We start from the raw sequence: 15,511 nt of genomic DNA, 5'->3' as shown, positions 1-15,511 counted from the left end.
TGCTAGATCAAAGAGCATGAACAATTTTATGGCTTTGAAAACATATTGCCAGATTGCTTTCTAGAGGAGTGGAACCAATTTACATTGCTGTCACAAAGTCATTTGTTTTTGTAGATGGCCAGCTAGGATTAGGGATGCAGCCTTTCACAATAGAAGAAGAAGAAATGTGTGCGTGTTTTCAAAACTCACTTGTTCATATGTGTATTGATTTAAGTACCAATGACACTCTGCATTATACTTGTTAATAGGAATATACTAGGTATCTAATGCCAGTATAATAGTCATCCAGTTCAGTGTTTAATATAGCAATGTGCTAGAAATGGAATAAAGCAAATTCTGTATATTTTCTATTTCCTTGAAATTTGGAATTTTTGAAAAGTTGGCCAATGTGAATTGACAAGCACATTTAGCCATTTCGACAAGGTTCTTAGTGGCCCTCCACTTCTCAGGAATACCCAATGATTTAGAGGGGAAGGTAGAAAGAGGTTGAGAGGACAGGCAGGGTGGGACATTGGAAGAACCTGGGCATCTGCTCAGGAACATGCCTAATCTCAGCAGCAAAAATTACTTTACCTGGTAACTGTAGTCTTTTGGATGCTGAATGGAGTTCTTAATTTGAGAAGGATTTTGAGGGCCCATTTAGGCTCAGTAGGAAAAGTACTGTGATCAGTTAGCAATTTATTCTAAATCTTTGTTATTGTAATTTTTATCAATTCTTTGTATTTTCCATTGGATTATAAACATTAAGTGCCTTAAAGTAAGACCTATACCTTTTAAAATGAATAATTTTTATGTCTTTACTCTGAAGAGTCTAGCACATTGTTATTTACATTATGTAAGTGATGGTTTTGTGTCTTCTTCTGTTTGGAGGAATGAATGAATAAAGGAAAGTTATACTTTATCCTCAAGGTCTCAGGAGTTCTACCAAAGCCCCATGGGTAAGTAATGGGAACCCATAGTTCTTGTGTTTATGTGTAAATGACCCTAGACTCATATCTAGTGGGATGTTCTTGTTTGACAGATGAAGAAACTGAGCCCATTAAGGGGTCACACAGACAGTGGCTGGCATTTGGGAACTCAGGTCTGGGTCTCTTAGTTTCTGACGTAGTGTTCTTTCCTCTACGCAATGTTGCGAGAACTTGGGGCACTTGTTTTGCCACTCCCATCCCCAGTGCTCTCAAAAGATGTATATTTGGAGTCTTCTTTGACAAATGCCCAACGTTTTTCCTCTCTTGCAGCTGCATAGAGATGTATTTAGAGACTGTGACCTTGATGCAATAGTCTGACTGAGGTCTAGAGCAATAAAGGCCTGGAGATTGGTATTGGGTGCCAAGAGATATTATGGGATCAAAATTCAATTCCATACAAAGTTACAGCTTTGTGATATCTATGAGTTTGAATATAAACTTATTTTATTTAACAGGAAAAATGTTCAATGTTATTTGTGGTACATGATTTGCGTATGTATTTGCCACAATTGTGATCCTAATAAAACTCTCATTATGATCCATATGCACAGAGTAGAGATTTAAGGTTGTCAAGGAAGCATTAACTTTGAGTTTTTGATTTCTCTTGTGTGACTGAAATCTAAACCTCAGTATTATTGTGTGGTAGTTTTTCCTCCTTCCTCTTTATAAACTCTCACCCCAAATATGTTTAGTTGTGTAGTTGAAATTCTGAAGCCTTTAATAGTGAGGGAAGTGCTCTTGGTGAATTTCAAATGAAACAACTGTGGAGACAGAATGGGAAAGAGAAATAACAGTCCACTGGTTCTTTTAACAGCCATGTGCTGTCTACCCAGGGATTTGAATGATTTGTAGATGACTGTAACCCACTCAGTTCGTGGTGGCTTGAGGCACCTTGAAATTGATATTAACCTCTAAGCTGTCAGTAATTACAGCTACTGGGTAAATTGGGTTTGGATTTTATGGATATTTACATTTCACAGAGCTTTTACTCTGTATCTATAACTTTGGAGTGGAAATGTTTGTCCTTAATATGTCTGAATAGCTTATTTAATACATGGTGCTATTGTATTGAAAACTCAGTATGTAAACTGCTTTTCTCCTGGAAGAGCACAAGGGTAATGTAGTTAATCATACTTGTGAACTAAAGGACAGGATGATTTTTCTCTGCATCCCAACTAAATTAGCTTCATACTATCTTTCGTGCAATAACCAGCAGTATGATTATACAGTGAAAAGAAGTTAGAAAAGTCTTATTGACCTGGTGTTGAGAAACATTTTGTTAATAGCAGGCTAGGTAGGCACTTTTTTCACTTTGTTTGGTCTCTAAGTCAGGGATCCCTAACACTCTTCGCCCCCCACAAGGAACCCTACAATCAGTGGCCTCTTCAGAACCAGGCTGCATAGCAGAAGGTGGTGAGTGGTGCGCCAGCAAGCAAAGCTTCATCTGTATTTGCAGCCGCTCCCAGCGCTAACATCACTGCCCAAGCTCCACCTCATCATCTGGCATTAGATTTTCATAGGAGCACCAGTGCCTGGTCCCAGAAATGTTGGGGACTGCTGCTATATGAGATTAAAAGTTTTTTCATGATGAGAACTATAAACTTGTTCTCAAAAATTCAGAAAATAAGGTAAAATTGAAAGGAGAGTAAATTTACCCTTTTCCTCCCCCTGAATGCAAGCTACTTATAACATTTAAACATTTTTTTCATTCTTTTTTTTTATGTGTAATTTTTATGTGTTGTAATTGGACACTTTATGAAAAATTTACCTTTTTTTACTTAACGTATATATTTTCTTTTAATTATATATTTTTCTTTACAGAAGCTTGATTTTTCATTGAAAGGTATTTATTAAAATATTTGCTTATTCTGTCAACATCTAGACCAGAAGCTCAGTCCTTACTCATTGGTGGGATTTTGCTCTGCCTCCGAGTAATAGAAACTGACCTGCATAGACAAATCTGTTTAGTCAGTTGTGGTAGACTCCCTCTTTTCTTTGAGGTTCAATGAACTGCACTTCTCTGATATTTTCCTGATTGCAGATTATCCTCTCGTGAGCTTTTTGTAAATAAAGTTTTGTATTTATTTAGGATTAGTTATTTAGGATATTTTCCCAGAGTGGAATTGCTTGCTCTGAAAAAGATAAACATTTTGATGTTACACACACGCATGCACGCGCGCGCGCACCCTGGGATTTTATATATTATTTTCTACAAGTTGATACCAGTGATAACAGATTTGTGAAACTAACCATACACTACATAGAACATTGGGTAGCATTGCTGTTTGAGCTTTGTTATCTTGATAGCAAAACATAGCATTGAATTGCACATTTCTTTGCTTAGTAGTGAGTTTGAACATTTCGGCATGTATTTGTTAACTACCTGAATTCCTGTTGTATGAATTACTTCACCTTGGCTTAAAGTTGTGGGTAGGAAGGGGTGACTCATGTCAGAATCTTGGTCACGTGAGTGTGATTAAAATACAAAGCTGCCCTGAAGACTCGATCTTGACAGGACCCTACACTGAGCTTTAGCTTTTGCATTACCTGGTAGTAGGCAAGCACTCATCCCACCAATGTTGGTCCTGGAGATGAGAATATTTAAGACTGAAGTAAAGAGAAGGTGTGAGATTTTTATTTTTATCAAAAAAAAATGGGGCATGGATGTGAGAATGTTTTCACTTTTTAAAAAGACCTGTGACAAAATTCTTCTTCTTTTATTAATTCTTTCCCCAATGTATTGATTGTGTTCTAGGCCAGGCATTTCTGTCTGAGAGAAAACCCTATGCAAAGACTTCAAGATAGAGAGTGATGTGTCCTGGAAAGAGAGACAGACAGGGTGCCTGGATGGTGACAAGAAAGATCTGGGTGAAATCACAGACGCAGGAAGGAGCCCAACAACGCAGGGATTTGTAGGTCCTGGAGAATGCCGTGGGGAAGCGTTGAAGGGTTAGCGCTGCAGGGATGTGGTTCTGTGTTACTTGCTAGAAGGATCATTCTGGAAGTGAATTGGAGGACAGGGCAAGAGAGGAAGCAGCCACTCCTGTTGGACGCCTACTAGGTTAGTCTAGGCTCAAAGCGATGGTGGTCAACATGCCCTGCTTCTTAACCTGTCTGTGGTAAAGGACCACAATTTTTTATTTCTAATCTGTTGATGGATATGTTTATAAATAATAAGCAAGAAACACGAATTTTCAGAGGAATATGGCAGGAATGCCAAATCATTCCAAAAGTATTTATGTTCTTAACTCTGCTTTCTGTTCTTACTTTTCCATAGGCTGGCATCAGGCACTCGTCTGAGGACCACCCTTTTGAGTAGCTCCAACTGAGACTACGGCTCAATTATCTAATGCTGCTATGAGCATTTCTATGCATGGAGCAGTGGTGCATTATTTACATTCCATGCCAGACACTATGCCATGCATGAGATAAACAGTGGGACATGAAATAAACCGGGCCTCTGTTTTCTCAGATTTTATAGTTTAGTTGTTTTTAGGGGAGAAGTGGATGAATCTGAGGCATATTTTGTGGGTGGCCTCGGTGGGACTTACTGGTGGATTGGATGTGGAAGATTTGAGAGGAAGGAGGACTCCAGGCTGACTGGCAGGGATGGGAGTTATCTTTTAGACTTGGCTAGAATATGTGAATTTTGTTTTAGTCTTGGCTTTTATGTTTCAGAGAGATGATATACTAATTTTTTAAAAGTAAAATGATTTACATCCTGATGCAGATTTGAAATGAATTTCCAGGGAAGAAATCTGGATGTCTGGGGACAGAATCTTACTTTTCAATTTATATCCTTTTGTACCTTTTGAATTTCGTATTGTTTTTGTATATTACTTACCAATAAAATGTATTTAAAAATGACTTTCTTATGATAGCCAAAATGATAAAATACCTGTGGATAAACTTAAAATAAGAAATGTGGAAGCCATATATGATAAAAACTTTAAATTTTTGAGGGCTATGGTAGAAGAGTTAAGGAAATGGAAAAAGGAGTTTAGAAAAGAAAGCTTAATAGTGAAAGGGGTCAATTGTCTATAAATTAATCTGTAAAATCAATGTCTTCTCAATTCAAAGAGCAATAGGATTTTTGTATTGTTCAGGGAGTGACTTGGCAAAATGATACAGAATTCATCTGGTAAAATAAAAATGTGAGAATAACTTGGAAAATTTCAAAAAATAAGTAATGAGAGGCAACTAGACTTACTGGATGTTAAAGTACATTATGAAGCTATAGTTATTTAAACATTGGAACTGAAGATTTAAACTTCCTGCTACAGAAGAAGAAATAGGCAAACAGATCAATGGAACTAAATAATGTCCAGAAATAAACTTAACTGGACCTGAAATTAGATTATAATATGGTTTTCAAGTCACTGTAGAAAATAGATTTTTTCCCATAATTTAAATGTTTAGGGAAACAAGGTTAAACAAATGCATTATCCTCCTTTCACTCATTATACCCAAATTTCAAATTTATCAAAAATTTAAGCATAAAAACAGGAAAAATAAAACTGAGAAAACATGAGTAGATTTATTAAGAATTGTAGAATGGTGAAGACCTTTCTCTAAGCAGTATGTAAATTAAAAAAAAAAAGTCACAAAGCATGATTGATTTTATTATATAAAATTTGAGTTTTTTTTTCTTTAAGAAAAAGGGAAACTTACATATAAAGTTAGTCAAAAAATCAAACACAGTCTGGCAACATATAACTAGGAAAGAGTTGCCAATAACAGTCTGTGTTGTGAAAGGATTTGGATATGTATATAATGAAAAGACTTATCAATCCAGTAGTTTTTTTTTTTTGTATGTGTGAATTGATAATTTAAGGAAAAAAATATACAAATCTACCAAAAAAGCAAATGAAAATGTGGAGCTTTATTGGTAATTAATGAAAAGTATGTTGATGAGATACCATTTTTGGCCAATTTGGCAAACAATTTTTTTAAGTGCTTATGAATGTTTGGGCAAAGAGAAACTCTCTACTAAAACATAAGATCCACAGACTATCAAAATAGAATGCATGTGCCCTTTCCCCCAGAAATTCCACCATTGAAGAGTTACCCTTTATCTGTACTTAGCTTTTCTAAGGTATGTGGGCATGGTTGCTTATTTCAGTGTCATTTTACATAACAAAAACCTGGGAACAGAGCACCTTAGTGAGACACTGTTTAAATAAATCCTGGCACACACAAATAATAGCATGATTTTGTGACTTTCCAAAGAATGTGCTGACAGGGTAAGAATTCCAGTGCATATTGCTATTAAATGAAAAACAGGATATGGTATATGACCATGTTTGTGGGAAGAATCAAAAAGAATGTTTCATAAATAGATTAAATAAACACTACAGTGGTTCCCCCCTTCAAAAAAGGACCACAGGAAACTGGTAACTGTTATAGGAAAAGTGATAAAGTGACTAAGATGTAGTTTGAGTCGTGTGTGTGTGTGGGGGGGGGGGGTCTGCATTTTTAACTCAGCAGGGATTCTGAGTATGAGTTTACAAGTCTTGTTTTTCCTTCCTTCCTTCCTTCCTTCCTTCCTTCCTTCCTTCCTTCCTTCCTTCCTTCCTTCCTTCCTTCCTTCCTTCCTTCCTCTTCCTTCCTTTCCTTTTCCTTCTTTCCTTCCTTCCTTCCTTCCTTCCTTCCTTCCTTCCTTCCTTCCTTCCTTCCTTCCTTCCTTCCTTCCTTCCTTCCTTCCTTTCTTTCTCTCTTTCTTTCTCTCTTTCTTTCTCTCTTTCTCTCTTTCATTTCTTTGTACTGTAATATACACACATCTGTACAACCTCAATAAGTGTTACTTAGAAAAAAATTTCTGCAAAATTTTCTTTATTCGTAGATTGGGTATTGGACTCAGGTCAACTGAATTTACTTATCCTGTCCTCTTTAGAATATAAAACTCTGTTAAGATTGAGATCTTTTCAGTTTGTGGCTTTAGTGGATTAATGAGCTAAGAATAGGACCAGGAGCCTGTTTTTTAAGCATGGAGGGAAGGTGAGAACCTAAAAGTTTGTAAGTGATGAGAACAAGGGGTTCATGATTGATCTAGCTGTCAAAAATGAGACAAAAAGCCAACCAGAGACTGCTTTCATTCACAACTGTAGTGCATTTTTAATCCATGTTGATATAATATATCCATTGTAGCCCCATGTGACTGTGGGGGTGGGGAAAGTTTCTCCTCCTTTTCCTCTTATCAATAGACTGAACTGAGCCAAGGAAACAGTCCGTGAGTTTGCAGATAAACCAATAGAAACTTCCCAAACTGAAAAGCAAAGGGATAAAAGAATGAAAAATACTAGAACAGAATATCTAAGTACTGCCAATTTCAAAAGTTGTAATATACAGGTAATGGGAATACCAAAAGGAGAAGAAACAAAGAAAGGAAAAGAAGAAATATTTGAAATATTCTCATAGCGGCTGAGAAGTTCGATGACACACATCAAATTGAAAATCCAGAAAGCTCTGAGAACACCATGCAGGCAAATTTCAAAAAATCTACACATGGGCATATCATTAAAACTGCAGAAAATCAAAGACAAAGAGAAACTCTTGAAGAAAGCCAGAGGAAATAAACACCTTACCTGTAGAGTCACAGGATAGGAGTTACACCAGATATTTCTTCAGAAACCATATAAGCAAGAAAAAACAACAAAAAAAATTAACCTAGAGCTTTGTTTTCAGCAGAATTACCTCTCAAAAGTGCAAGAGAAATAGAGACTTTCTCAAGACAAACAAAAATTGAGGGACTATATCACCAGTAGATCAGCCTGGCAAGAAATATTAAAAGTTCTTTAGAGAGAAGGAAAATGATATAGGTCAGAAATATCTACATAAAGATCTAAATAAGGAAAGGAAGAGGTTTCTTCTCTGGGTTGTGGTTTCTACATCAGTTCAAGAAGATGCACCTCAAACTGATGGAATTTAACCCCAAGATTCCAAACAAAATGCTGGCCGGGCAGGGGTTTGCCAGCTTGTGGCTTTTTGTGGATGCGCTTGGGCTGGAGGAAGAGGCTTGTTCCCAGCAGCTGCCTGCATGCTGCTGCTGCTGTTTTCCCTCATGGCCCAGCATGAGAACTTCAGGAAAAAACAGATTGAAGAACTGAAAGAGTGAGAAGTCAATCTCAAGTATACTTCATGAAGCAGACCATTGGGAACTCTTGTGGTATCATTGGACTTATATACCCAATGACCAATAATTAAGACAAAGGGAACTTGAGAATGGGTCAATCCTGAAACAGCTTCTTTCTGAAACAAAGTCCTCTGAAGACAGAGCAAAATACTTTGAAAAGAATGAGGCCTTTCAGGCAACCCATTACACCATGGTACATGAAAGCCAATGTCAGGTAGGTGACAAACTGAATTTTCATTTTATGCTGCTTAGCAACGTGGATGGCTGCCTTATGAACTTGATGGATGAATGCCTTTTCCTGGCACTAGTTCAGAGGACCTGCTGCTGCAGTATGCTGCCAAGGTCTGCAGACTTTGAGCTTAAGCAAGGGAAGTCTGCTTTTCTACTGCGGTTCTCTGTAAGACAGCCTATTGCCCTATGGGAAGAACCACCGTGGATTATCCCCCAGCCATGTTTGGTGTATTTATTGCTATGACCTTATAAGCAACCATTATTAGAGAATTTTAAGCACTGATATAAGTCCCTGGCCAGGTCTTGGGTTTTTGGTCCTGTTACCTAGGAAGCTGATTTTTGGCTGCTTAAGGGACTTCGGTCACAATTAGCTTTTTCTTCTTTGTTTTTTTTTTTTTGTCTTTTATTTTTTTCTCTGCTTTTTTGTCCCTTTTCTTCTTTTAAATTTTTTCATTTTTATTCATTCTTTTATTTAATTTTGTTCCCATTCTTATTTTTCTTTATTCTATCATTTTTGTTTTCTTAGTTTTTATTTATTTATTTTATTCTTCGAGTTGTTTTTCTTGTGATTTTATTTTTGTCTCTTCCCTTTTTCTTTTCCTAATTTTATTTTTTACTATTTTTTATTGTAATTTTTTTTTAGTTAGTGTTGTTAGAGTAGTTAGTAGGTCACTTAACGGCCATCTCTACTGATGAGGAGACCCATATTGACAATTATCAGCTTCTCAAGATCCTTGTCCAGGGCAGCTTTTCCAAGGTGATGTTGGCTGGGTATATTATAACTGAGACAGAGGTGGCTGTGACGGTAATTAACAATAGTCGGTAGAGTTTTCCAGCTTCCAGAGACAACGCCTCGAAATCCGAAGCATAGAGGCCTTGAATTAAACTAATATTGTGAAACTATTTGAGGTGATCTAGACATAGGAAACACTCTACCTGGTCATGGTGCATGTTAGTGGAGGAGAAATGTTCCATTACCTGCAAGACCATGGCCACATGAACGAGAAAGAGGCTGGTGGCAAATTCTGCCTTATACTGTCTGCTGTGTAGTACTGCCACCAGAGGGTATAGTCCACAGGGACCCAAAGCCAGAGAACTTTTTGATGTTGACTTTAATGTCAGTGTTGCAGACATTGGCTTTAGGAATGAGTTCATCATTATCTATAAGATGAATACCTTCTGTGGCAGTTGCTCTCCCACCTCCTAGTTGGTACTTTTGCCCTGGAACTCTTCCAGAAGCATGACTATGATGGTTCCCTGGTAGATATGTGGATACTTGGAGTCATCCTTTTTTTATGATGATCTCTTGATTCTTGCCCTTTAGAGAGACGAATTCAGAATGTACTATGTTTCTAAATGTCCATAGAGAGTGAAAACTTGCTTAAAAAATTTCGGATCCTCGAGCACAGTGAGAAAGGCATTTTAGAGGAAATCATGAGGGATCCATGGACAAACGTGGACAAACAAGAAATTGAAACTGTATATCTAGCCACTTTCTGACTATCAGGACCTTTGGCAGACTGAGTCAATGCTGTGTGTGGGCTTCAAGTGGGAAGAGAGTGACAACTCATTGATGGGCCTGAAGCATGATGAATTATGATCACCCATCATTGGCTTCTGGGCTACAAGCATCCCAACTGAAGGAGTACACCATCACCATGAATTCCCTGCTTACAGCTAATCCCACCCACAATTTCAGTCCTTTTCCATCCCATGAGATACAGCCTAAGGTCTCTGTCAACCCAATTAGCAGAGTACTGCCATTCCCACCTTTACTTGATTTTCTAATACAGAAAGTCAGTGGCATGAGGACCAGGAAAAGCGATTGGCTTAGAGACAAAGACTACCACCCAAGCACAGCAACTCCACCATAGCTCTGTGGTCTCCCCAGGCACCCATAATAGCAACAATGGCAGTGGAGCCTCAGGCAGACCCATCTTCCTTCAGCTGTATGTGCATGGCCTGGCCAGCTCAGAGGACTTTGTCCAGTGGAGGATATAGCAAAAACTGCTGTGGGTTTCTTTCAATGGGTTTAAATTAAGAAGCTTTTTGACACCTCCATGGCCTTTAAAAACATCGTGGCTACAACAGCTGTGAAGCTTAAGTATATGGGATTGTCAAGAGCCCCTGAGAAATAACAGGACAGGCTGGCCTTCTACTCACGCTTGGTGAAACTTCAGAGACTGGACTATTTTCGTGGAGCATTTCTCCTCTTTCCTGCTCTTTCTTTCTTGTCTCTGTGTTTGTGAGGAAGGCAGTTGGTTCTATAGAAATAAACACAATAAAAAAAATTAACTGTCTTCTGAGTTGCTTAATGATGGACTATGGGAGGTGATTGTTAATTTGAATAGTTAACATGTATGTTTGCTTGTCTTAGAGACTGTAAGGTTGTCACTTCCTTGAGCAGATTGTGTAAAATGATATTAACACCAACAAATAATAATAGCATTTACTGTTGTCCAGAGACTTTACCATTCCAATTCATTTTAGCCACAAACACCCATTTAGCAGATTAGTAAATGAATGCTAAGGGAAGTTAAGTACCTTGTTGATATCACAGAGCTAGTAAGTGGCAGGGTTTGTGTCCTAAACTAGCCCTCTTAATCCGGTGCTCTACAGTCTGTGGTCTGTAGTGTCTTTTTTCTTTTCTTTCTTTCATTTTTTTTTTTTTTTGGTATTCTTTTAAGATTGGTTATACTGTGTTTCTTAAATGGATAATTCAGTCATATGAGAGATGAGATAACCAACCACTTTTCAGAGCTCCTTTGATTTAATTTGTCTTCAGTCCCCTAAGTTCTTCTTTGCACAAGCAGGACAACTCTACTTCAGAATTTTGGATGAAAGATAACGCTTTCCAGAATGCTGGAAGCACTAAGAGCGTATGAAACCCTATTTAGCCTAAGTGGTAGTGCCTTATAGCCCCTTCAGTATGGAAATTGGCCTCTCCAGTATTATTATAGTTTTTGGAGTAGTCTAATCCAGATCTAAACCAGAGGGTAGTGGCTAGAGCAGGGTGGTCTCCTGCTCCTCTCCTGCCTCTTGTCAGAACCCTTACAAGTGAGCAAATGTAGAGTGATGAGTTCATGTTGAACATCTTTTATATTTGAAATTTGTTCAATTGGAAGAGCCCCTTTTCGTAGCCTAATCATCTTCTATTAATGTACAAATGAACTTATCCAAATAGTTCATATTTTGACTCCTGAGGGGATATTAGGAGCTGGATGCGAATATAAGATATATCGGGGGTATTTGCCAAACTAATGTATTTCGTGGGCAGCTACTATGTGCTTGCATAGTATGAGAGCCAGAAAGGTGAGTAAAGTATACTTGTCTCCAAAGAGCAAACACTAGTTGGAGATTCATTCACAAGTATTATGCACCTAGTGCCAAGCGAGTAATAAAGCTTCTCTTTACTTTTAAGTTGTTAAATGGTGCAGATAAGTATAGAGGATGGACACTTAATACAGCCTGAGGAGGATGAGGTCAAGCTGGTGGAAAGTAGAAGGAAGGTGAGGCTTTCTAAAAGAAGTGATGATTGAATGGTGGATGGGTGGTAGGTAGCTGGCTGAGGAAGGACAGGCCTTTAAAGATCTGGGCCTGAGAGGGATAACAAAATGTACATTTAAAGGTATATTTCAGCAATGAGCTGTATATGTAGATAAAACAGTACTCTTTTTACCTGGACAAGTAGGGCCAAGGAAATAAATTCCCAGTTGTTGGGGGCCAGCAGAGGCAGACAGCATGCTTCACCCACTTTCTTGGGTGGCCTAGAGCATAGACACTAATTGAGAAGATTCCAGGCATACAAACCTAGTGCTTCCTAGAAGATGTTCTGTAGAACAAGATGCTTGGATATTAATAAATGCCATGTGATAGGTTCTGAGGTCAAATTCATTCAGAAAATACAAATATCCATTGTGAATATTTGGAGAAGGTAAAGTCCACTGTTTCCCAGAAGGTTTGGGAAGCTTTTTCACCTTAATGTTTTGAGAAACTAGTGCTCACAATACATGCTGGGAAACGCCATGTCAGTACTCAAATGGCATGGATGCTACCTGGCTGATCTCATAGGTCGTCTTCTTCCTGAAGACTTGCTATTCTCCCAGATCAACATAGCTAGAGGCAGGCTGGGAGAAAGCAGCTGCAGATGCATTAATGCTGGGAAGATCTACAAATAAAGAGTGAAAGCCATTAACCCGCTGGCTGTTCTGCAGTTTAACCCGCTGCTCCTCTTTTCTGTACTGGGTGTTGTAAGCCCTTCATCTCTCCAAAGTGCCAACTTTATGCTATGGCCGGAAAGCATCTGCGCCTTCCTTCTCTCACTTCTTTGCATTCTTTTGATGGTCTCTAAGGCAGTATAGAGACTGGCATGGATATTAAAGTTAAGAGCAATTTTTATTGATGGAATAGTAGTTGAAAGTAAAAATTCTTGCTAGGATAGGAGAGGTTGGGAAATTAATTAATTTTGGTACCTTGAAATTTGAGAAAATTGTGGTTTTCAAGAGTTATGGTTTCCAGTGTCAAAGGAACCTTGTCAAATTTTTTTTGTAGTGAAAGCTAACATAAGAGTCATCTCATCTGTGTTGGAAATGTCAGAGTAATGGGTGAGGACTGGTCTTTCAGAGAGGATCTAAATTCTTGGGTCCCAGAGGGAGGGAGAGTAATAGATTTCTCCTGATTTCATAGAGCATCTGTTCTTGGTTCACCACTATAAAATGACCATTGCCACAGTTATTCTCCAGACATCAGTATTAATTTCAGTAAGCTATGTGATTTATATTTTTCATGATGTTCATGTTATTTTAAAGTCCTATGTGAAAGAAGGTCTTGACATGTAGGATCATGCATTGGGCTCGATGTAGTTTTGCAGTTTGTAGAAGTCACCTTTAAGGTGAGGAGGACTTGGACATAAGAAGAGGGAAGAACACAATGTGAGTAGAGATGGAGTGGGAGTGTCAAGAGTGTTGGAGTTTGGCATTCTTGTGCATGTTTATCTTTCCCTCATGAATACTGGCCCCTGTGCATTGAAGGAGACAAGGTAAGGGCAGTTCAAGATTGATGGGCTAAGAGCATAGTATAGAGAACAAAATTTTTTACTAAACTTTGTTATATTTACTTAATAGCCATTAGGTAGATGTCTTCTGTATTTACTTCAGAATTATTTCTTCATCCACATAGAAATCTGTCATATCAAGTACTTAACTTTTGATAATTATCCTGTCTCTGAAATAAACTTGGTTGGCCATTGCAACCTCCAGCTACCACCTTTCCCTTTCCTCTCTTGTCCCCTAAATCCTTCACATGCAGTGGCTTATCCTCGGAAAGTCATTAGAGATGTGCTGTGGGAAGTACTATAGCATTTTCCTGGAATCATTAATAAAGTATAATTAGACACTGGCTCAACTGCTTAAAGATCTGAATTATGGCACAAAAAAATAGAGCTATTAAAATTATGTGCTCTGAGGGACAGTAAATGTCTTGCATTTTCAAATGATTGTTGGAATTGAAGCCTTATGGTTTTGGTGTATATCATATGTGAAATAAAAAAATCGGTAATTTATTATTTTTGAAAGTGTCAATTAAGGTTGAAGAAAATAGAGAGCTTTGTTGACTTGAATGAGTGATAATTCACAGCTCTATTTCTGGCCTGCAATTTGAGGGGATGATGGTAGTGGAATGCGTCTTTATTTTGGGAAGGTACCTATGAGAAAAAGTACAATATGTTCAGAAGGCAAGAAAGTCTCAGAATTCTACTTTCTTCTCCCTTTCTCCAGAATGGGCTAATGAATTACCATTCACGGATTTCTTCTTTATCTTTTTCCCTCTCTTTGTAGATGATGTCACAAAGTTCTGCAAATTCCCTCTTCGATAAAATAAGAGCTTTTTAGAACTATTTAATGTACCACTCCTGAGCTGGTGGCTCATGTCTCTCTGCACAGGGATCAGCCGCCACGGCAGATCCACTTAGGTATAGCGTGCTTTGGACTGTTGCCCTCTCAGACTATCCTGAGGCATAGGGGATAGAGATGGCAGGATGGGACCTGAACTTTTGCCAGAGTCAGACTCCTTGATGAGGCCACTGAGAGTTCTGGAAGGTCCTCTGATTGAAAATTTCATGGTAGAGTTTTGGCATATTCCTGAGGTTGAGATGCAACCTTTTCGGCATAGACCTTCTTCTTAAATATGACTAGCACAGTTCCTGGCACATAACAGTGCTTAAGAAATAGCATTTTTTCTCTTTGCCCTTCACGGGAGTTATAAAGAACTACAGGGCAATTTCAGAAGAAAGCCCAACATGTACAGCCAAGGTGGATGGAGATTAGTAATGTTCTGTGGATGAAGCTGATTTGAGCGATGAATTTAAGAATAGGTTCATTCATTCATTCACCAGATACTCTAGCCTATCCGGTCTGGTTCTGGTGCTGCTACAGAATGAGAGTAGTGACCAAAAAACAAACACAAGGTTTGCAATCTGGGGAGCTATACAAATGTTCATTAAATAATATAAATTTACATGGAAAGCAACCTAAATGTCTAATAGGAAAGTGGTGAAATAAATTATAACATGTTCTTTTGGTTTAATATAATGTAGTCATTGAAATTGTTTCAAAGAGTTGTAAAATGATTGCAGTAACATTGAGTGTTTAAAAATAGGGCTATCAAAGTATAGAGTATAATCTATAAAAACAAATGCATGTTTGCCTATGCATAGGAAAGTTATATAGCACATTGAACATACTCTCCTTGGTGATAAGATTATGAAGCATAGAGCATGTTCTCATTAAACAGTACTGGTTTTGCCAGGTAGCAAGTAGATTTGTTTTTCCATCCTGTGGCATCATATAACCATAGTTAGATGCCTCACGTGCTTTAATTGAGGAACTAAAGCATTAACATGCATTCTTTCTCTGTCCATTATTTCATTTTGTTTTTGATGGGGTGGGAAGTAAGCAAAATGTCACTGAGGACTCTTCTTGTTGAGTGGAAGAAGGGTGGTTCTGGTGAAAGCCCTCATCCTGTGTGGCTGCTAGGGTTGTGACTTATGGTACTGATTCCCTCTCAGTGTTTGCCCAAGAAGGATTCATCTTCTGCTGTCTGCTGTTTGTTCTGGTTGGTTTGGTTTTTGTCTACTATTTTTGAAATTTCACATCTGTATTATTCTTCATCTGACTAAGCTCCT

General features: G+C 38.1%; 1 protein-coding gene and 1 pseudogene across 6 annotated transcripts in view; both read left to right on the top strand.

Moving 5' to 3' along the window:
* FARS2 (phenylalanyl-tRNA synthetase 2, mitochondrial) overlaps nucleotides 1-15,511 on the top strand; it is a 442,133-nt gene that overhangs the window by 40,632 nt on the left and 385,990 nt on the right. The gene's annotated exons all lie outside the window — the stretch shown is intronic.
* LOC107505841 lies at nucleotides 6,668-8,755 on the top strand (annotated as a pseudogene).

This window comes from Rousettus aegyptiacus, unplaced genomic scaffold, assembly GCF_014176215.1.
Source record: "Rousettus aegyptiacus isolate mRouAeg1 unplaced genomic scaffold, mRouAeg1.p scaffold_m13_p_1, whole genome shotgun sequence".
Classification (NCBI taxonomy): Eukaryota; Metazoa; Chordata; class Mammalia; order Chiroptera; family Pteropodidae; genus Rousettus; species Rousettus aegyptiacus.
The sequence above is the reverse complement of the archived record's forward strand: the minus strand, read 5'-3'. Positions and strand labels throughout refer to the sequence as shown.